This window comes from Leptonychotes weddellii, chromosome X (genome assembly GCF_054177405.1).
Source record: "Leptonychotes weddellii isolate Sample4059 chromosome X, ASM5417740v2, whole genome shotgun sequence".
NCBI classification, from domain to species: domain Eukaryota; kingdom Metazoa; phylum Chordata; class Mammalia; order Carnivora; family Phocidae; genus Leptonychotes; species Leptonychotes weddellii.
Genome location: NC_138385.1, coordinates 72,542,547 through 72,565,669, shown reverse-complemented (window position 1 = coordinate 72,565,669; position 23,123 = coordinate 72,542,547). Strand labels below are relative to the sequence as shown.

The window sequence follows — 23,123 nt, the reverse complement described above, 5'->3', positions numbered from 1 at the left end:
AAAAATTAAAAAAAAAAATTAAAAAATAAGTAAATAAAAGAAAAAAGTCATTAAATTGGACTTCATCAAAATTTAAAACTCTGTGGCAGACTCTGTTAAAAGAATGGAAAAATAAGCTATATACCTGGAGAAAATATTTATGAAACATATCTAACAATGGACTTGTATCTCGAATATATATAGAATTCTCACAATTTAATGGTAAAAAGCAAACAATCCACTTAGGAAATAGGGAAAAGAAATGAGGTGACATTTCACTAAAGAGGATGTACAGATGACAAATAAACACATTCAACATCACTAGCCATAAGACAAGCACTGCTATTAGAAAAACTAAAACATAAATAAACAAACAAAAAAGACAATATCAAATGCTGGCAAAGATGTGGAGAATCTGTATCTCTAAACATTGCTAGTGAGAATGTAAAATGTTACAGCCATTCTGGAAAATAGTTTGGCAATTTCTTTAAAAAAAACTAAACACATACTTTCCATATCATCCAGCAAAAGCACTCCTGGGCATCTATCTCAGAGAAATGAGAACTTATGTCTACACAAAAATGTGTACACAAGGAGCGCCTGGATGGCTCAGTCTGTTAAGCGGCCAACTCTTGATTTTGGCTCAGGTCATGATCTCGGGGTCCTGGGATTGAGCCCTGTGTCAGTCTCTGTGCTCAGCAGGGAGTCTGCTTGAGGATTTTCCCTCTTCCTCTCCCTCTGCCCCTCCCCACCTCTAAAATAAATAAATAAATCTTTTTAAAAAATGTGTACACAAATGTTCATAGCAGCTTTATTTGTAATAGTCAAAACTGCAACCAACTAAAACATCCCTTAATAGATAAATTGTTAAAAAACAAAAAACAAAACTGTGGTACATGGATACCTTGGAATACCCCTTAGCCATTAAAAGAACAAACTATCGATACACACAACAGTTTGAACGGATCTCAAGGGCATTATGCCAAGTGAAAAAGGTCAGTTTTGAGGGTGACATACTGTATGAGTCCATTTATATAATATTCTCAAAATGATAATATTATAGAAATGGTGGACAGACTTGTAGCTACCAGGAGTTAACAATGGTGGATTGGAGGGAAGTGAGTATGACCATAAAAGACTGGCAGGCAAGATACACAGCAAAGTATAAGACACTGATGAAAGAAATAGAAGTCACAAATAAATGGAAAGATATTCTGTGCTCATGGATTGGAAGAATTAATATTGTTAAAATTCCATACTATCCAAAGCAATCTACAGATTTAATACAATCTCTACCAAACTTCCAATGGCATTTTTCACACAGATTGAACAAACAATCCAAAAATTTATATAGAACCACAAAAAACCCTGAATAGCCAAAGCAATATTGAGAAAGAACAAGCCCGGGGGCATCACACTCCCTGATTTCAAACTATAGTACAAAGCTATCATAATCAAAACAGTGTGGTATTGACATAAAAACAGATATATGGATCAATGAAACAGAACTGAGAGCCCAGAAACAAACCCATGCATATATGGTCAATTAATTTACAACAAAGGATGCAAGAATGTACAATAGCAAAAGGACAGTCCCTTCAATAAGTGGTATTGGGAAAACTGGACATTCACATGCAAAAGAATGAAACTGGACCTCTATCTTACACCATACACAAAAATTAACTTAAACTAGATTAAATATTTGAATATAAGATCTGAAACCTAAAACCAGAAGAAAACATTGGCAGTAAGCTCCTTGACACTGGTCTTGACAATGATGTTTTTTATTTGACACCAAAAGCAAAGACAGCAAAGAAATATAAACAAGGGGGGGGGGCTATATCAAACTAAAAAGCTTCTGCACAGCAAAGGAAACTATCAAGAAAATTAAAAGGTAACCTGCTGAATGGGACAAAATATTTGCAAATCATATAACTGATAAGGGGCTAATATCCAAAATATATGAAGAACTCAGACAACTCAATAGCAAAATACCAAACAATTTGATTAAAAAATGGGCAAGAGGATCTGAATAGGCATTTTTCTAAAGAAGACACACAGATGGCCAACACAGCATCACTAATCATCAGGGAAATGTAAACCGAAATCCCAATGACACTCACCTCACACCTGTCAGAATGGCTATTGCCAAAAACACAAGAAATACCAATTGTTGATGAGGATGTGGAGAAAATGCAACCTTTGTATGCTGTTGGTGGGAATGTAAATTGGTGCAGCCACTGTGGAAAACAGTATGGAAGTTCCTCAAAAAATTAAAAATAGATCTACCATATGAGCTGGCAATTCCACTTCTGGGTATTTATCCAAAGAAAATAAGAACACAAATTCAAAAAGATATATACACCCCCACATTCATTGCAGCATTATTTACAATAGCCAAGATATGGAAACAACCTAAGTGTCTACTGACTGGTGAATGGATAAAGAAATTGTGGTATATATATACAATGGAATATTATCTAGCCATAAAAAAGAATAAAATCTTGCCATTTGCAACAACATGGATGGACCTTAAGGGCATTATGCTAAGTGAAATAAGTCAGGCAGAGAAAGACAAATACCATTTGATCTCACTTATAAGTGGAATCTAAAAACAAAAACAGAAAAACCCTAAGCTCATAGATACATACAATAGATTAGTGGTCACCAGCAGCATGGATGTTGGGAGATAGAGGAAATGGGTGAAGGGGAGCAGTTATGAAATAAATAAGTCACAGGGATGTAATGTATAGCATGGCAACTAGAGTTAATAACACTGTATTGCATATTTAAAAATTGCTAAGAGAGTAAATCTTAAAAGTTCTCACCACAAGAAAAAAAATCTGTATATATGGTGACAGATGTTAACTAGACTTATCATAGTGATCATCTTGAAATATGTAAATGTCGAGTCATTATGTTGCACACCTGAAACTAATATAATGTATGTCAATTATACATCAATAAAAATCAAAACAAAACAAACAAACAAAGCAAACAAACTAAAAAGTCTAGGAGGTAGAGATCTGGGGAGTGACAGACTAGTTCTGTATCTTGACTGATGGTGGTTACACAAATCAATACATGTGATCAAATGGCATAAAACTATACACAAAAACTGTAGCAGTGAAAGTTTCCTGATTTTGATATTATACTGTGGTTACCAAAGATGTGATCACTGGGAGAAATTGGGTAAAGTGTACAGAGGACCTTTCTGTACTATTTTTATAACTTCCTGTGAATCTATAATTATCTCAAAATAAGAAGTTTTTTAAAATCGTGAAATAACATGAAATGAGAAGTAATGAGCTAAGCATTGAATATAAGAAGCACTGAATATAAAAAGAAAAATGGGATAAACTCAAAGAAAATAGAAAAAAAGAAATAATAAAGCTAAGTAATAAAAGACAAGGCAAACAACAAAGAGGATCAACAAAGTCAAAAGTTGGCTTAATTGAAAAGATAATACTATGAAACACTTAATATCAATAAATTGATAACTGATACAAAATGGCAAAACTCCTAGGAAATACGACCAACCTAAACTGACTCAGGGAAAAACAGAAATCTTGAGAAGTCCTATAAATACTGGCAGACAAATCAAGAGGTAAAAACACCAGGCTCAGCTGGTTTTGTAGTCAAGTTCTACCAAGAATTCAAAAAATATTTCATTCCAAAATTATGAAAATTCTTCCGGGGAACAGAAATAGAAAAGAAACTCTCCAGCTCGGGTGCCTGGGTGGCTCAGTTGGTTGGGCGACTGCCTTCAGCTCAGGTCATGATCCTGGAGTCCCTGGATCGAGTCCCGCATCGGGCTCTCTGCTCAGCAGGGAGTCTGCTTCTCCCTCTGACCCTCTCCCCTCTCATGTGCTCGCTCTCTCTCATTCTCTCTCTCTCAAATAAATAAATAAAATATTTAAAAAAAAAAAAAAGAAAGAAACTCTCCAGCTCTCCAGTGTTATGAGGCTAGTACAACCTTGATAGCAAACACAGATATGAGTACAAGAAAGGCATACTACAGACAACGTAATTTCACTCACCAACACAGATTTAAAAACCCTAAACAAATTGTATGCAAACTAAACCACCAATGAACTGAAGAGATAAACATCACAACTAGGCTATGCTTATCCCAGGAAGGCAAAGTTAGTTTAATATTAGAAAATCCATTATTTTTATTCACTGATTAAGAGAGAAAAATAATTATCTTAATAAATGAAGGAAAAGCATTCAATGTAATTCAATACCTATTTGGAATAAAATTGCCTAATGATCTAGGATTAGAAGATAACTTAATAAAATTATTTACCCAAAACTAAAAACCCACCTAATACCTAAATTTGAAACATGAGAAGTTTACCTTTAAAATCAGATCAGACATAACTCAAGGACTATTACCACCTCATTTCAACACCAAACCAGAGGTCCTATCTGTTAAGTAAAATGAGAAAGGGAATTTATAAACTTTGTAGGTTATAAAGATTGAAAAGGGGGAAAAATGATCATTATTTGAAAAGTAATTGATTGCTAACAAAGAAAACCCAAGGGGATTAGTTGACAAATAATTAGAATTAATAGAATAGTTGAGGATGGTTGGTTAAAATGGAGAGATCTAAAATTTATTTCATTTAGGGGCACCTGGGTGGCTCAGTCAGTTAAAGTGTCTGCCTTTGGCTCAGATCATGATCCCAGGGTGCCGCATCAGGCTCCCTGCTCAGCCGGGAGCCTGCTTCTCCCTCTCCTCCCCCCTCCACCCCAAGCTCCTGCTCTCTCTCACTATCTCTCTCTCTCTCTCAAATAAATAAATAAATCTTTAAAATTAAATTAAATTAAATTAATTTCTATACTACAGCAACAGATAGAAAACATGTTTCAAAATACACCACTAATAATAGCAAAAAGTTATATAGAAATAAATCTAATAAAGATATACATGACATTTATAGAGAAAGTTATGAAACTTTACTGAAAACTAAAACAACAGTTCCTCCCCAAACTGAGAGAAACATGGAGGTTTATTCTCTATACAAGTCAACAGGAAGCCTCTGCACCGCAGACAGTAGGTACACTGGAAGACAGAAGTACCTTACTACAAACCCAAGAAGTATGTGACCAAATCCCTAAATGTTAAATACTGAGATTCAACCCCACTGCTCCCCCAAGTCTTCCTCTCCAGTTGAGTCACAAAATTCTGACAGCTAAACCTTTACCCTCCAATTAGACCATCCTCCTCTAATTCCCTCTGGGGAATTCAGCCAATCTATGAAGAAAGACTTAAAGATACTGACCTTAGGGATTACCTCCCAAATGATGCACTCAGATCACTCAACGGTAAAACTCAAAGTCAACAAGTTCCATTCATGGGGTCAGAGCTTTCAATCAACTTTTTAATCCTAACAACATCATAGGAAAAGCGCTAACATAGGAAAAGGTCTAACAAACATCATAGGAAAAGCGCTAATATGGAAGATAGAGTCCAAAGCAAACAGACCAGTAAACACAAAGGGATGAAAGCAACCTGAAGGAAATATAATCTGCAAGGAAAAGAAAACTTTAAAAATAATTATCATTAATATATTAAAAGCAATCAGAAAAGATATTGCATCTATGAAACAAGAACACAATTCTATTATTAAAATAGAAAACAAGAACAAGCTCTAGGAAATTAAAAACATGGTAAGATGGTAGCAGAAATGAAACACTCAGTAGTGACATGGAAAGACAAAAAAGGAATAATGGTCAGGAAAGAAATGTAAGAAAATGAAAGAACCAGACCAAGAGGTATGACATCTGGAAAATATGAGTTACAGAAAGAAAGAATATTGAAAGCAGGGGTGAGAAAATCATCACTGAAAGAATTAAAGAAAATTTCTCCAAACTCAAGGACATGAATTGTCAGATAAAAAGGCCTACTTAAAACAAAGCACAATTGAAGAAAACAGACCTACATCAAGGTAACTTTAGAACAATGGGAACTAATGGAAGCTTCTAGAACAGAAAAAAAATAGGTTTTGTACAAAGGATCAGATATCAGAATGGCTTTATCCTTAGCAGAATGGAATCAAGAAAACAATGGAGTGATGCTTCAAAATTCTGAAAGAAAATTATTTCCGATCTAAAATTCTGTACCTGGCTAAACTACCATTTTAGAGTAGATAAGTAAAGGTATTTGTAGATATGCAAGGTCTCAAAATACTTATTCTCCGAGCACAATTTCCCAAGAAGCTACTGGGGGAAGTGCTCACCAAAAGGAGATGGCCAAATCAAGACAAAAAAGATATGAGACACGGGAAATAGGAGATCCAAGAAGGAAAACACAAAGACAATCCCCAGGTAGACAGTGAAGGGATATCTGGGATGACAACTGTGCATCAACAGACATATGCAACCAGCCCAAATTGGAACAGGTGACTCATGTGTTAGAAATGTTGAGGGATGCCATTACCAAGATGCCCACTGCCTTTGCCCCATCTTTTTAACCTGTGAACAGCATTTGTGAGTGAACCTGATGAAGAATTTTCTTTGTGTTTGGCTAGTCTAGACCAGAAGTTATGAATTTCCGGCTCTCCACTCCATGCTTTGTTGCTAGGATTGACTGAGGACACTCACCTCACCCACAGGAATGTTTTGCTTTGACCTTCTCCTGGGAATGACCACAGCTGGCTTGCAGAAGATGCAGACATTTTTTTCATGTGGCCATTTCTTTTATAGACTTTCTAGAAAATTCTGGGACATACTATCTGGCTTCAATTCAGTGAGTGCTTTTTTATATTTATTTACATTTATATGGGTAATAATATGCCCCTGGCTTGTTGCCTTCTAGAGATCTAACAATACAGGAGAAGAGCTTAAGGAAAATAAAGAATGAGTGGTGTGTTAGTTTTCTGTGGCCACTGTAACAAATTACACAAACTGGTTGACTTCAAACAACAGAAATTTATTCTCTCAAATTCAGAAGTCTGAAATCAAGGTGTCAGCAGGGCTGTACTCCCTCTGGAGGCTCCAGGGGACAATCCATTCCTTATCTCTTCCAGTTTCTGGTGGCTGTAGGTATTCCTTTGGCTTGGGCCACATGACTCCAATCTCTGCCTTTGTGGACACTTTTCTTCCTCCTCTTCTCTTTTGCCTTTCTCTTATAAGGATACTTAACACTGGAAATAGGGCCCACCTGGATAACCTAGGATATCTCCTTATCTCAAATCCTTAATTATATCTGCAAAGACATCATATCCAAATAAGGTCATATTCACAGGTTCCAGGGATTAAAATATGGATGTATCAAAAAAATAAAAATTAAAAATAAAAAAATTAAAATAAAATAAAATACGGAAATATCTTTTTTGGGGGGGGGCGTGGTAGGGATAGACACCATTCAACCCACTACAAGTAGCTAGCATATCTCTCAATTCAGTGTTTCTCAAATTACAGTGGGATACAGACCACTTCTAAAATAAAGCCATTTTCAAAGAAAACAGGACAAAACAAATAATTTATGATAGATTTTGGGTGTGTGTGGAATTTGACAAATTGATTTAAAATTTATACGGTAGAGCCAAGTCAAGAATAGCTCAGACATTCCTGAAAAAGAATGACAATGTTGAGGGAACACTGCTCTAAGTCTTAAAAAAATTTATAGTAATTAAGGCACTATGACATTAGCTCAGAGATGGACAAATGAGCCAACAGAACACAGTTAACACAATCAACCTCCATTTTCTTCATATAAACAATTTAGTTTGCAGTGATGCCTCTGTCATATATCAAGTATCTCTGTATGAAGAAAATGGATGTTTACCTCATAACAAAAAAATCACTTCCAGGTTCATGCAGGAATTAAATATGAGCAGCAAAACTTTAATATAGCTAGAAAACACAAGAGAAGGGGTGCCTGGGTGGCTCAGTCGGTTGAGCGTCTGCCTTCGGCTCAGGTCATGATCCCAGAGTCCCAGGATTGAGCCCCACATGCTTCTCCCTCTCCTTCTGCCCCTCCCCTGGCTGCCTCAGCTTCAGAGAACTGGCTGGTACAAGGTCACCTTCCTTACTGGGATGGCCACATCTAATGACTGGTCAGCCCAACTCAGGACAACCATGAATGTTCTGAAGGGCCATTCTAGTTTCATTTCATTTGCTCATGATACTGAGACAGGAATTTGGTTTGGGCTTAGCTGGCCATTTCTGCTCCACCTCACATCTGCTGGGGTCATTCACTCAGCTGCATTCGATTGGTAACTAGGCGGAACTAGATGGTCCAATAAGGCTTCCTTCATTGACGTGCCTGGCACCCAAATGCTCCTCTGAATGGACTCTGTCTTACTATTTGGTTACCTGGGACATCCTCACAACACAGTGCTCTTGCAGTAATCAGATTTCTTACATGGTAGCTGGCTTCTAAGAGGAAGCATTCCAAATAGTGAAGGCAGAAAGTATCAATCTCTTAATTCCTAACCCTGTTAGTCACCTGGCATTGCTTCTGGTACATTCTATGAGTCAAAATAACTCAGAGGGCCAGCCCAGATCTAAGGGGAGGCGAAACAGACTCGCTTGTTGATGACGGCATGATGAGATGACATCTCAGGCAAAAGAGCCTGTGGGATGGGAAAGGTTTTTGTGGCCATCTTTGGAAACACAATTTATCACAGCCATCATGTACAGTCAAGCAAGTCGTGTGCTGTACCACTCCAGGAGTTACCATTTGCCTGGACCTCAAAGCAAATAGCTCCCCCACAGTTGTGCAGGACACAGCCAGGATAATTGGTCCCCATTGCCCTAGACTCCCACACATATAATGCTGATCACAAAAAGCAAGTCACAGATCAATATACATAATATTACACCACTTGCATGAAGTTTAAAATATCAAACTGAAGAATGCATTATTTAGTGCTACATAAAAATGTAGAAAGCCTATAGAGACAAACAAGGATATGACAAGCACAAAATTTAGAAAAGAGCTGGAGGATGTGGTTTCTAAGATCAAAGAGGAATATAGAAACTTGAGTGGTCTTGGTAATAGTCTATTACTTCAGCTAGATGGAGATACATGGGTGTTTGTTACCTTATTTTGTACATTTTTTTATGTACAAAATAATCCATACTCAAGAAAGTAAACAAATAACATAATAAAATAGAAAAAGTAAATAAAGATTAATTCAGGATAGGAGTGGCCTCTGGAATCATGGAAAGGGATCTGTCAGGAGAAGGATATACAGGGGATCCAGTAGCACTTATTAAGTTACATTGGCATGTACTTGTCACATTGTTCTTTATACCTTACGAATTGATTGCATACCTTCTTTTGTTTGTGGCTGTCAGAAGATGTAGACCATAGAATCAGCAGTGAACAGAATGGTGCCCTAAAAAGAATTATTCCCATCTGGGTGTACCTCAGAGAGTATACAAGAGAGACAAAGTCTAAACTTCTCATTCTAGAAAGGCCATAGATAAGCTTGTAAACGAAGAAAGAAATATTCAGCTTCTCCTTCCAGGTTACAAGATAACATTAAATTCTAAACCAAGAGTACTAAATATAATAAAAGTTGAGGGGTGCCTGGGTGGTGCAGTGGTTTGGGTGCTCAACTCTTGGTTTTGGCTCAGGTTGTGGTCTCGGGGTTGTGGGGTCAAGCCAGGCGTCATCGGGCTCCGTGTTCAGCTCAAAGTCTCCTTGGAATGTTCTCTGTCCCTTCCTGCCTCTCTCCCTCTAAAATAAATAAATACATCTTTAAAAATAATAATAATAATAGAAGTTGAGATGGGGGCGTCTGGGTGGCTCACTTGGTTGGGCTTCGGCCTTTGGCTGGGGTCATGATCCCGGAGTCCTGGAATCGAGTCCTACATTGGGCTCCCTGCTCAGTGGGGAGTCTGCTTCTCCTCTTCCCTGCTCGTGCTCTCTCTCACTCTTTCTTTAAATAATAATAATAACAATAATAATAATAATAAAAGTTGAGATGAGAGAGCAAACATTAAAATTGCATACTTCAGTACGCAAGCACTCAATACTTCAGTACTGAATATCGTCTGAAATGGCTGCAAATCTCATCATATTTCCGTGAAAAAAAAAAGTGAGAGGGAAGAGCCCACTGCTCAAGGACCACTCAATGAGTTTGTATCATAGTTAAATACAAAAGACCACTCAAGACAAGTGAAAGGGAGACCACTTCCGTGTTTAGAATCTTTCATTTAATTGTAACAGCAATATTGGAAGAGCCTATTTTATAACTCTTTAGATTCCTAAATTTCTACCCAGCATTTTCAAGAGTCACTCAGAAGCAAAGATTACATAAATAATACAATGTTTGTAATGTATTCTCTCTTTTCAGAGAATCGGAATGGTGCTCTAAAGAGGTAGTTTTTAAGAAAACCAGATGCACACATATGAAACCATTTAGGTCATTTGTTGTGACAGTAAATAAGAAGTCGAGTAAGCTATATTTCAACAAAGAAAACTTCTCTGAGCAGGAAGACAAGTACTTTAAAAGACACAGTGTCAGGATGAAATCTCATGGTTCGATTCTTCACGAAAACCTTAGCTCTGTTTTCTGTGCACGAGTCCATGGATGTAGCGGAGTATATTGTGTGAGTTATAGGCAGAGAATTTTTCCCAGGGCTATTCAAACACAGAGACAAAGGCAGGAGAATGCTTCTAAATTTTTATTTGTTTGTTTGTTTATTTATTTTTTTTAAAATTTTTTATTTAAATTCAATTATTTAACATATAGTGTATTATTAGTTTCAGGGATAGAGTTTAGTGATTCATCAGTTGCATATAACACCCAGTGCTCATTCCATCAAGTGCCTTCCTTAATGCCCATCACCCAGTTACCCCATACCCCCACCCACTTCCCCTCCAGCAACCCTTAGTTTGTTCCCTATAGTTGAGTCTCTTATGGTTTGCCTCCCTCTCTGTTTTTATCTTATTTTATTTTTCCTTCCTTTCCCCTATATTCTTTTTTAAAGCCATCTTGAGTAAACAGTGTTTGAAGTGCTTTCCTCCCACTTTTCCCTTCTTCTAGAAACAGCTCTCCACGTTTAAGAGAAAGTGCTCCTTCTCCCATTCCACCCAAGTGCTCCCATTGGGACAACCAGCCATACTTGTGACCATGTGACCCCATGACCTCATAGCCTTCATTCCCCTTTGCATTGGAGCTTGGGAAACAGTAGCAGTCCCTCTCAGAGAGCAAACCTGGTCCAAACCCCCATCATATTTCACCTGGATTATTGTAACGGGCAACTGGTCTCCCTCCTTCTACCCTTGCCTCTCTACTGTTTATTCTCAATATAAGACAGAGCCAAATGGAAATCAAATAATGTCGTTCCTCCTTGCAAAACCCTCTGGTGGTTGCCCGTCTCATACTCTGTCAGTCTTTACTATGACCCACAAAGCCCCATGTAATCTGCCTTACCACCTTGGCCTCGTCTCCTACTACCTTTCCCCTTGCTTGCACAGTTCGGTCTCAGTGGCCTTGCAAATGTTCTTCGCACATGCCCACCCACGCCTACCTAATGTTCTTTGCACCTGCAGTTCTCTCTCGCTTGTTACTTGCATGGCTCACCCCTCCTCTTCCTTCAGATCTTTGCTCCAATGTCATCTCCTTAGTAAGGCCTTCCCTGACTATTTAAATCGCGACATTCACTCCTACCCCCACCCCAGCATTCCCGATCCCCCTTCTACGCTTGATCTTTTTCTTCCATAGCATTTATTACTTTCTCATATATTATAAAATACTGCCTTTTACTTTTGTATACCACCTGAATTTCATCCCCCAGAATATAAAAAGGTTTTCTTTCTTGTTTTTCTTTCCCTGCTCTTCCGGCATCTAGAATAATGGCTGGCAATGTAATAGGTGCTCCATAGATACTTGTTTTGTGACTTGGGTGAATGAAACGTGGAGAAGATGAGAGCTGGCAGCTGTGTCATCTGTGGTCCAGTCCTGTGGAAAAGCCTGTCTGAAAGAGGAAAGCTGACACAGAAAAACCAGCACTCCCTACCCTAGTGGGGCAATAGCCCCTATCCCTGTTCCTCCCAGAAGCCAGGGGCATCTCTGCCTGTCCCAGAGTTTTCTACATGAACCAGTATATCCCCCATTTTGCCTAATGTGGTGCCAGGTGAGCCTCCATCATTTGCAATCATGAGAGTTGGAAGATGTGAGTGCCCTTTGCACGGGCACCTACGGGGCACATTTTCATTTGCAGTCGCTTAAAATCTCTCTGTTCATCAACCTTGTGTAAAACAGGACACAGAGACGAGGCAGGGTGGGCTGCCTTCTGCTGCATCCTCCTGCCGCATCCTGTCCAGCCCTTTGTTGATCTGGCTCTCTAGACACCCCCACCCCAAACATGTGGCCTCTAGTGTTGTCCCACCTCCTCTTTCTACCCCAATACCACTAATCCTACCCTGCCAGTCAGAAATTGATAACAGAGAGTGAGGAAATCAAGGATATTGTGACACATTAAGAACAACTTCATGACTCACCAAAGTGTCCCAACCTGCTAGTTGGGAAATAGCAGGCCAGAAAAGCATTATATATCTGCTCATTTTGCAAAACAGCCAGCCAGTCAGATGAAAAGGGACTCCAAAGATTTAAGTAACCTATTTATTGCAAGTTTATTTAGTTTTTGTTTTATTTTATTTTAAGATTTTATTTTTTTGAGAGAGAGCGAGCGAGTGAGAGAGAGAGCATGAGTGGGATGAGGCCCAGAGGGAGAAGCAGGCTTCCTGCTGAGCAGGGAGCCCGAGGGGGTGCTCGATCCCAGGACCCGGGATCATTACCTGAGCTGAAGGCAGACGCTTAACCGACTGAGCCACCCAGGTATCCCTATTTTATTTTATTTTTTAAAATTGTATTTATTTATTTGATAGAGAGAGAGCACAAGCAGGGGGAGAGGGCAGAGGGAGAAGCAGACTCCCCGCTGAGCCCAATGCGGAACTCAATCCCAGGACCCTGGGATCATGACCTGAGCCAAAGGCAGATGCTTAAATGACTGAGCCACCCAGGCACCCCATTCTGAGATGAGTGGAAGTTAACCCAACAAAGGAGGGGAAGGACATTCTAAGAAGAGAGGCAGCATGAACAAAGGCATGGAGCACTTTAGTACTGCTGGGGTACAGTTCCTACTGAGATCCCATAAATAGACATTCTGGACTCCCTTGTGTGACAAATTTATGAATTATGGGCTACAACATAGAAATTCTTGGTTCCAAAAGCAAACTAGAAGATTTTGCCCAGAAGTGGCATTCAGTTCAACAACATTTATTGAGCTCTTTGTGCTAAGCACTGCGTGAATACAAAAATAAGAAGACATATTCCAGTCCTTACCAAGCCTATCAGCAAATGAGACCCAAGTCCACAAATGACTGGTGTAATCAACAAAGATACAAGATATAATAAAGGGAAGAAGAAAGGAGAGTGTTGGCAGGATCTTGAACTTGGGCACCTCTTATGCACTATCTGTGTGTTTTATCTGTGTTGTGTCACTTAATGCTCTTATTAATCCTACAAAGTAGGCTTTTTTTTTCTTATTTTATTGATGAGAAAAACTGAGGAGTCCATGGTCACCTGACTAGTCAGGGGAGGAGTACCAGTCTGCTAGACTCCAAAGTCCAAGCTCTTCCCTTACAACCTGCCAGCCCCCATAGCATCATAACAGAAGCATGAAAAGAATATTGCTGATGGGGGGTTTGAAGGGAGAGCAAGGACTTCTGGGTTGAAGAATCAGGGAGAAATTTAAGGAATGGGTGATGTTTGGGGGAGGCCATGAAGTATGGGTAGAGTTTTAACCAGCAGAAGATTATAGGAGGGGTGTTCTGGGTGGAAGAAACAGCATGGCCAAGGGTCCCAAGGTATGGGAAAGGAGGCCTAAGGACCTACAGGGTGTGTTTTATGTCAGTTTCCCCAGGAAGCAGACTCTGAGATAGAGTTTAGCATTCAGAAAATGTATTATGGAGTCATTGAGACCAACCCCTGTGGGGGAGTGAGGGAAATAGGATTAAGCAAAGGAGGGTGTTGGGCTACTATACAGTCACAAAAAAGGCCTTAGCCAATTTCATGAATTGTTCTGAAGCTGGAATGACTTTTCAGAGTTGCCTTGAGACAAGGGGGATAGATCTTTATAGACCCCCTTTGAACCAGTCATTGGATGTAGGCTGTCCCTGGGAAGGGAATGTGAATCTTGTGTGAGGTGGTCCTCTCCATCCAAGAGCAATCCTCAGAGAGGGACTCATATGAAAGCCAGCATCCACCAACACTCCCAGCAGCTGGGGGAGTGAGTAACTTGGTCCTGAAAGGAAAATTCTGGGTGAAGTTCACTAGAGGAAGTGTGCTCTGGGCAGCAAGCAGGCTGATCTGGCAAGACATGAAAATGCAGGACTAAGGAAAGGATGAAGTTGGAAAGCTGAGAGCGGGTAGACAGTGAAAGCCAGACTTTGCATTTTGTAAAGGAGGAAAATGGGTCACTGCATTTTGCATGAGGCAAGGTCATGGATAGAAGTCGCATCTGTCATAATGCATGGGACATCTGAGGGTGGGCAGAACTAAGAGGAGAACCAATGGGTTTTTCCACAGTCAAGGTAGAAGATGAAGAGGGGAAAAGTGAACAGATGGCAGTAGTAATAGGAAGGAAGGGATGGAGGGGGCAGAAGATTTGAAGACACACAGACATTGCATGTTAAGCATTTTCTACAAAAGGCCTCTGAGACTGAAAAAGAGAGAATACTTTACTACGGTACAACTGTTCCATGGAGTACTATCCTGATTTTCAATGTAAAATCCATGCAGACAGGGATTTTTGTTGCTTTCCCAGCATCTAGAACAATGCCTGGCAAATAGCAAGTATTTGTATCGGTCAGCTTTGCTATGATCATGCTGAGTCACAAAAATCCCAATATCCCAATGGCTTAGAGCAACAAATGTTTATTTATTGCTCACCGTTCTATAGTCACCTGTAACAACTCCATTCCAGGCTGTGGGTCGGGTTCAGGTCTGCTCATGTGTCTTCCTGTAGCAGGGACCAGGCTGAAGAACATGGGGGACATACTATTCTTTCAGCAGGAGCCCAAAAAGGCTAACAGAACTTGCAATGCCTCTAAAAGCTTCTGGTAGGATCTGGTGCACTGTCACTTCCACCAACCATATTCCATTGGCCTATGCAAGTCATATGAGCAAGCTCCACATCAATGGGATAGGGAAATATACTCCTCCCCCAAGAAGCTGGGGAAAGGAGAGGGAATATTTGCTGAACAAAAATAAAATCCACAGTAGGGGCGCCTGGGTGGCTCAGTCCATTAAGCGTCTGCCTTCAGCTCAGGTCATGATCTCAGGGTACTGGGATCGAGCCCCGCATCGGGCTCCCTGCTCAGCGGGGAGCCTGCTTCTTCCTCTCCCTCTGTGCTCTCTCTCTCTCAAATAAATAAATAAAATCTTTTAAAAACATAAAAAAATAAAATCCACAGTAGTGCTCAATAGATATTTGTTGAACGATTGTATGAATAAATCTACATGTACTGGTATGAAGAGATCCATAATATCCCCATTAAGTGAAAAAGGCAAGTTGCAAAGCAATATATACACTATGATCCAATTTACAAACACACACACCAAAAATAAAACCATATACTGATCTATGCACATATTTTTTCATAAATGCATACAGAAGTGGCTGGAAGTAGAGACAATAAACAGTTAACTTCTGGAAAGGGAGGTAAGATTGGGTATGAATAAAAGGGAACATTTGCTTTTATAGCATTTGAAATTTTTTTCATGACAAGGAAGTTGTTTTTTTTAAAAAAAAAAATACATTGTACCTCTGAAACAAATAATGCAATATATGTTAAGAAAAAAAAAAAAAGAAGAAGAAGAAGGTAGCGGGAGGGGAAGAATGAAGCGGGGGAAATCGGAGGGGTAGACGAACCATGAGAGACGATGGACTCTGAAAAACAAACAGGGTTCTGGAGGCGAGGGGGGTGGGAGGATGGGTTAGCCTGGTGGTGGGTATTGAGGAGGGCACATTCTGCATGGAGCACTGGGTGTTATGTACAAACAATGAATCATGGAACACTTCATCTAAAACTAATGATGTAATGTATGGGGATTAACATAAGAATAAAAAAAATAAATTAAAAAAAAATACATTGTAAAAAAGGAAGAAGAAAAATAAGTCAATGTCCATTGTGAAGCTCCTAACACAGTCTGGATTGGAAAAATGTCAAATGAGCAATTTGGAGGAAGGAAGTTAATGTCACATTAAGAGTGACAAATTAATAATAAAATGTGCCCTAACTCTTATAATTGTTCAGTTACTGCTCTGACATTTAAAAAACATTACAACCTTTATGGTAAGTACCTTTATCTGGCTTATGAAGTGATTAGGAAATTAGTTGACAGTATCTTTCACTTAGATTGTGTAAAAAAGAACATTTACTTAACCCATGCCATGTACATAGCAGATATTCAGCATTTGTTGTACTTAACAAACAAAAATCGTAGCAAGTCTATTAATAGTTTAATATTTGCAATTCACATAGGAATATCAAGTCTTCTTAATGAAGAGAAATCTTCTCTAAATGTCATTCTTTATCTGAAGATGCTGCAGGAAGCCATATTGTAAAATAAATTGGACATTCGATTTTTCCACCCCTTGCTCTAGAACTTCACTGTTCTAGACAAAAGTCATGGATATAAACTTTCTGAAAGACTGAATCACTTTGTCAAGTAACATTTTAGAACATCTGACCAGGGCTGTCATAGCTTCTCATAGCTAACATCTAAGCAACCACACAAAGGATCGTGAAGTCTGGTGGCTGAGGTCTTGGGAAAAAGCAGGCAAGTCCATCAGCCCCCAAACCCTCACTGACTGCCAACGTGATGCATCCAGGCTCTTAGATGAGTGAAATACATTTCAAAGAACACGAACTCCACTCCACCCTCACGAGAAAACAACAAATAGGTAATTTAAAGATTTGGTATTTTTAGCTCATCTTTAAGGTGATTCTTTACTTGCCACTAATCATTTCTGTTTGGGATGTGATGATTTTCAAATTGGCAGGTTCAGAAATTCAAATGTGTTAAATTATCCGAGGTTGAGCTCGCTAATTGGACTGACTCATGATAATCGAATTCACAGGAGGTTTGCTTACAAACGAGACCCATGAGTTTATTTATTTGCACTACCTACCGAACACTTCCCACAGTATGGGTTCACCTGCTGTATGTACTCCCTTCCCAGAGAAAAAAGGCTAAATTAAGTCCAAATGATTAGTTGACAAACACGAAATTCAAGAAGAGGGAACTGTGCGATTTAAAAAAGGTTATTGATTTGTGGTACGAGGATAACTTCAGGGCTAGTGAAAATATCTGCCTGGCTGATTTTACACCTGGGTTGGTCCGTCAGAGCAAGCCTCTTCCTTGATGGTGCCAGGGGACCCTGAAAAACTATTCTCATCAACTCCTCGTTAAGGGTTTAGTTCCCACATAAGCCTGTGGCTATTAGGGGTGTCCTCAGTTGCCAACTGGTCTTTATTTCCAATTATATTAGTGAAGATGGACTTTTTCCATTGAAAGTATTACAAAGTTAAAACTCACACTAGATTAAGCAAAAAATGTTCAGTGATTTACTCATCCCTGAACCAAATATTGTGGCCAAAGGGATAAAATGTGCTGATTGTCCTGGCCCAGGTTTCTCAACCACACCGAGGATGAATCCTACCTCCAACAAATCACAGGGATGGAGGGAGGACAGAGTTTCTGCAATGGAAAAGGAGAAAGATTGGATGCTGGGCAGGAAGAGCATCATTATCATCAATCATCATCAACATCATCCACTACACCAACTTTGTGGTTGAGATCCTTGGCCACACTCCCCTCCCCAGCTCAGAGTCACTTCCAGTGGTTAGGGGAGCACTGACACCAATCACTAATACAGTGAGGGATCGTTGATTCCCTCTGGGAGAAAAAGGAGAAGCACAAAGCAGAAAGCATTGGAGCCGGCTAAAGACTTCGCTTCATTTCAACAATTTTAAGATTTATCTTTCTATTTGCCTATTAGCCTATTTGATGCTTCACCTCATTCCTATTATCCCAGAAGCTCAGTCTCCAAAAGATAACATAACAACTTAATGTAACAAATAACAGTTATAAAAGTCCTGTGTGCATTGATTTAAGGATTACAATTTCAATTTTAAAATGATGGGTTTGACATGATTTATACCTGGTGAACATAGTAGGAATTAGGAAGAGCAGACAGAATTACAAGAATCAAGGAGTCTGGGCCATGACATGGGGGACCGACTCACAGCAAATATAATGAGCTAGTTCCCTCACTATTTGGGGCTAGAATTGAAGGCTAATAGAGAAGGAGCTCCGTAACTATGGTTACAAACTTGGTTCCAATCTTGGCTTTCTTACTCACTACTAATACAGCCTATGACCAAGTTACTGAAATGTAATAACATTTCTTGAGCTCTGACTCTGTATCAAGCACTTACATACACAATCTTTAATCTTTATAAGAACCTGGAAGGGAATGACTCAATCTCTCAATTATCAAATGCTGTCAATGAGAAGACATCATCAGTTTAATAGCAACTTCATAGGGATGCCTGGGAGGCTCAGTCAGTTAAGTGTCTGCCTTCATCTCAGGTTATGATCCCGGGGTCCTGGGATCCAGTCCTGCATTGGGATCTTTGCTCAGCGGGGAGTCTGCTTCTCGCTCTACCTGCCACTCTCCCTGCTTGTGCTCTCTTTCTCTCTGACAAGTAAATAAATAAAATCCTTAAAAAAATAAGAAAAATAAAGCACTCCTTAGAACACAAGAAAATGGAGTAGTATCCCATTTTACCTATGAGAGCACTGAGGCTTAGGGTGCCTTATCTGGCCCAGGTCACACAGCTTACAAGCAGTGTGAAGAAAAGGCGAGAATGACTATAGCTCAGTCGTTGAAGGGGATGCTAAAGGAGAAAAAGCCAAGGTGAAGGCTGAGCCACAGAGAAGATCTGCAAGGGTATCTGCTAATCCTGCTCCTCCAAAGCCAGAGCCCAAGCCTAAAAAGCCAAGAAGGGAAAGAAGGCACCCAAAGGGCAAAACGGGGAAAGCTGGTGCTGGCAAGGGTGGGAGTAACACCGAAGAAAGCCGAGATGCCCCAACAGACCAGGCACAGGAAGCTGAAGGTGCTGGACATGCCAAGTGAAGCATGTGCATTTTTGATAACTGTGTGCTTCTGGTGACCGCACAGTTTGAAACACTATTTTTTAAAAAAGATTTTATTTATTCATTTGACAGAGAGAGACAGTGAGAGAGGGAACACAAGCAGGGGGAGTGGGAGAGGGAGAAGCAGGCTTCCCACTGATCAGGGAGCCCGATGTGGGGCTCGATCCCGGGACCCTGGGACCATGACCTGAGCCGAAGGCAGACGCTTAACGACTGAGCTACCCAGGTGCCCCTGAAACACTATTTTTTTTATCAAGTTTTATAAAAACGCAGAATTTTGTCTTACTTTTTTTTTTATTTAAGCTGTGTTAACACACACAGTGCTTCACTGCTGTTTTGGGGGAGGGGCATATTGTCACTAACAGAGTATCTCCGAAGCTAGATTGATAAAAGGGGAAAAACACTGGGACACCTGGGTGGCTCAGTCGGTGAAGCGTCTGCCTTCAGCTCAGGCCATGATCCCAGGGTCCTGGGATCGAGCCCCGCATTGGGCTCCCTGCTCAGCAAAGAGTCTGCTTCCTCTCCCTCTGCCCCTGCCCCTACCCCTGCTCTGCTCTCTCGATCACTCTCTTTCAGATAAATAAATAAAATCTTAAAAAAAAAAAAAAAAAAAACAAGGGGGAAAACACCTTTCCCTTCTAGTTTTGAGAAACTTCCTCTTGGTTTCCAAGAGGAGGAATTCCTTGATGTTGACACACTGAGCCACCTTGGCAAAAATGCCTTGGTGGTGTGGAAAGACTAAAACTCATTGTTTATGTCCTCTCCTCCCTCTCTGCCTTCAACATAGACTTGACTGCCTTAAACCCAGAGACCTGTTGGAACCTGACCCCAAGACGTGGTTCCCAGTATGTCCGGCAATCTGGACCTTACAGTGTCACCATGGAGCTGACATCCCTCAAAAGAGTTCCTTCTGTAGCTTGTGGATCTTCGGGTTGGTAATTCTGCCATTTTCATTTCATTTCCAGAAAGTCAGGGTCAGCTTGTGAAAAGTTGTTAAACAACATGCTAAATGTCAACTGTCAACCCTCACTCTAAACTTTCCCTGTTCAGAGGGTCAAATGAAGACTTCACTGGGTTTTATAGTGGCTTTCTGGTTTTGATAGCCCATTGAAGAAGGGAGTTTGAAAGTTGTTGTATAGTTATAGTTAACAATTGTCTACCCATGTCCTGCCTGAAATACTGTGATTGTTTATATAAAGTATCTTTATTTTTTAAAGATTTATTTATTTTAGAGAGAGGAAAAAAAAAAGCACGAGCAGGACTGACAGAGGGAGAGAGAGAATCTCAAGCAGACTCAGCCCTGAGCAGGGAGCCTGATGCGGGGCTTGATCTCATGACCCTGAGATCACGACCTGAGCCAAAACCAAGGGTCAGACGCTCAGCTGACTGCAGCACCCATGCGCCCTGAAAAGTATCTTTAGTAAGGCTGGATACAGTTTAAAACAAAACAAAATAAAACAATGTCATAAAGCTTATTTCTGAATATGGAGCCAGAAATCTACTTGACTCCCACTTACCAAACTACCTTCAATGTTATCATAGCTCCTTGGTTTTCTCGTGTATAAAACAAGGATGGTAATAGGTACTTCCCAAGATCATCACAAGAATCAAACAATATCTGTGAAATCATAAATGCCTAGAGGTAACTGGTGCTTATTATTCTTTTTAACAACCAAACGACTATAGAAATGTACCAAGTGAGTAGAAAAGAAGAAAATTAAGGGGGCTGGGGATTGACAAGATAGGAACCAGGCAGACTTTAAATTAAGGTGACTTCTGCCTTGGGCAGGACTTCTTTTAAATCACCTTCTGGGGAAGAGGTCGGTCCCAGGACATGGAAAATCCATATTATAAATTTGGGCTCCAAGTGGTTAAGCTTCAGGTGCCAGGTACCCCATTAAAGTTGCTCAGTTAGCCAAAGACTTCCTTTGCCAAGACTCACCCAGATTAAACAATGAAATTTTTCCAACTTGGCTTGATAAAAATCAATCTCTTTTTTTTATTATGTTAAAATCTTTTATTAAAATGTTTAAACACAGCTGCTGATGTACTCTATGTTGGCTAATTGAATCTAAATTTAAAAAATGTCTAAACACAACTAAATGTAGAGTCAAAAAATAAAGAACAGACGAAGTGTGAGCCAAAGGAGGTCTACATTCTGGATTGATTAGGTGTTTTTTGCCCTCTATCCCTTGTTTCCATTCCTAATCCCTTTCTTCTTTTATCCCCATGTTCCACTTTAAGAGGAATTGCTCACCTGCTTAATTCCATGCCAAAAGTCTTTCCTTAATACAAGATAAGGCCACTCAATTGACTTAATCTTATTATTTGCTGTGATTCCTTTCCTTCCCAACCTTCCCCTAACTTGCCTTTATCATAGCTTTTAATGCTGTTTTCTTCTGGTCTGTTTAAAGTGACTGCGCTCCTTTAGAAAGGACAAGCAATAAACTTTTTTCATTAGAAAAGCCATGCACTGAAGATTGCCAACCCCAGGCTTCCCTTGTCTTTTCAAAACTCTGCCCATTCTCTGACCTGAGGAAATTCACTGGGCTTTCTTTATGGTGAGCATCTCTGTTAGTTTTGGAGTATGCCCATAACAAATTACCGCAAACTAGGTGGCTTATGACAATAGAAATGTATTCTCTCTTGGGGCACCTGGGGGGCTCAGTCAGTTAAGCGTCCGACTCTTCATTTTCGCTCAGGTCATGATCTCTGGGTCCTGGGATCGAGCCCCGAGCTTTGTGCTGGGTGTGGAGCCTGCTTAAGATTCTCTCTCTCAAAACAAACAAACAAACAAAAAAGATTCTCTCTCTCTCCCTCTGCTCCGCGCCCCCCACCCCCCAAAAAAGAAAAAAGAAATGTGTTCTTTCACAGTTCTGGAGGCCAGGAGTCTGAAATGAAGGTGTCAGGAGAAGACTCCTTCCTTGCCTCTTCCAGCCTCTGGTTGGCCGCCAGCATTCCTTGGCTGTGGACACATCACTCCAATCTCTGTTTCTATTTTCACATGGCCTTCCTCCACATTTGTCCTCTGTGTTTCTCCTCTTCTAATAAGGGCACTTCTTTTTGGATTTAGGGCCTACTCAGTTAATCCAGGATGCTCTCATCTCAAGATCCATAACTTAATCATATCTGCAAAGACCCTCTTTCCAAAGAAGGTAATGTTCATAAGTACTGGGGCCGGGGGCGGTGGGGGGGCTAAAACTCACATGTCTCTTTTGGAGGGCTCCCATTCAACCCCCAATGATAACTAATAACCTATTAAATCCTATAACTGTTTTTCCCTTTTAAAAATTTTCCTATATTTTTGTTATGAGTATATATTTCCTATGTCATGGAATAAAAGAAGACATTTTAAGTGTATAATACTTTAATGTCCCCTAGTTTCCAGTATGTGAACATCACTCAGGAGTTTACAAAGTTCTGTTCCATTTATATCTCCTTAGATGTAAGGAGCAATGCTGGGTGACAGGTCTAACAAATATTATCACTCTAGAGATCCAGAAGCTGAGTCTCAAAGACTTGCCCAAAATCTCCTGCCACTACAAGTCAGGGTTTCTTGAATCTCCCTCTTTTCATCATACATCAGATGAGAAAAGTTGAGTGTTTTTCATTTTTTTAAAGATTTTATTTCTTTGAGAGAGAGACAGTGAGCGAGAGAGAGAGAGAGAGAATGAGAGGGAAAGGGGCAGAGGGAGAAGCAGACTCCCCACTGAGCATGGAGAACGACATGGAACTCAATCCTGGGACTCTGGAATCATGACCTGAGCTGAAGGCAGACGCTTAACCGACTGAGCCACCCGGGCACCCCCGAGGTTTTCTCATTTTAAATATATACAGAACAGGGCGCCTGGGTGGCTCAGTCGGTGGGGCAGCCGCCTTCAGCTCGGGTCATGATCCTGGAGTCCCGGGATTGGGTCCTGCATGGGGCTCCCTGCTCGGCAGGGAGTC

At 40.2% G+C, this 23,123-nt stretch overlaps 1 long non-coding RNA gene and 1 pseudogene across 1 annotated transcript; both read left to right on the top strand.

Moving 5' to 3' along the window:
- Positions 1 to 12,566: 12,566 nt before the first annotated feature.
- LOC145717970 (uncharacterized) lies at positions 12,567 to 22,331 on the top strand. The gene is made up of 3 exons (XR_014141494.1): positions 12,567 to 12,785; positions 19,963 to 20,106; positions 22,249 to 22,331. It is a non-coding gene; the product is annotated as an uncharacterized LOC145717970 (long non-coding RNA).
- On the top strand, positions 18,904 to 19,417 carry LOC102746187 (non-histone chromosomal protein HMG-17 pseudogene; annotated as a pseudogene).
- Positions 22,332 to 23,123: the final 792 nt, after the last annotated feature.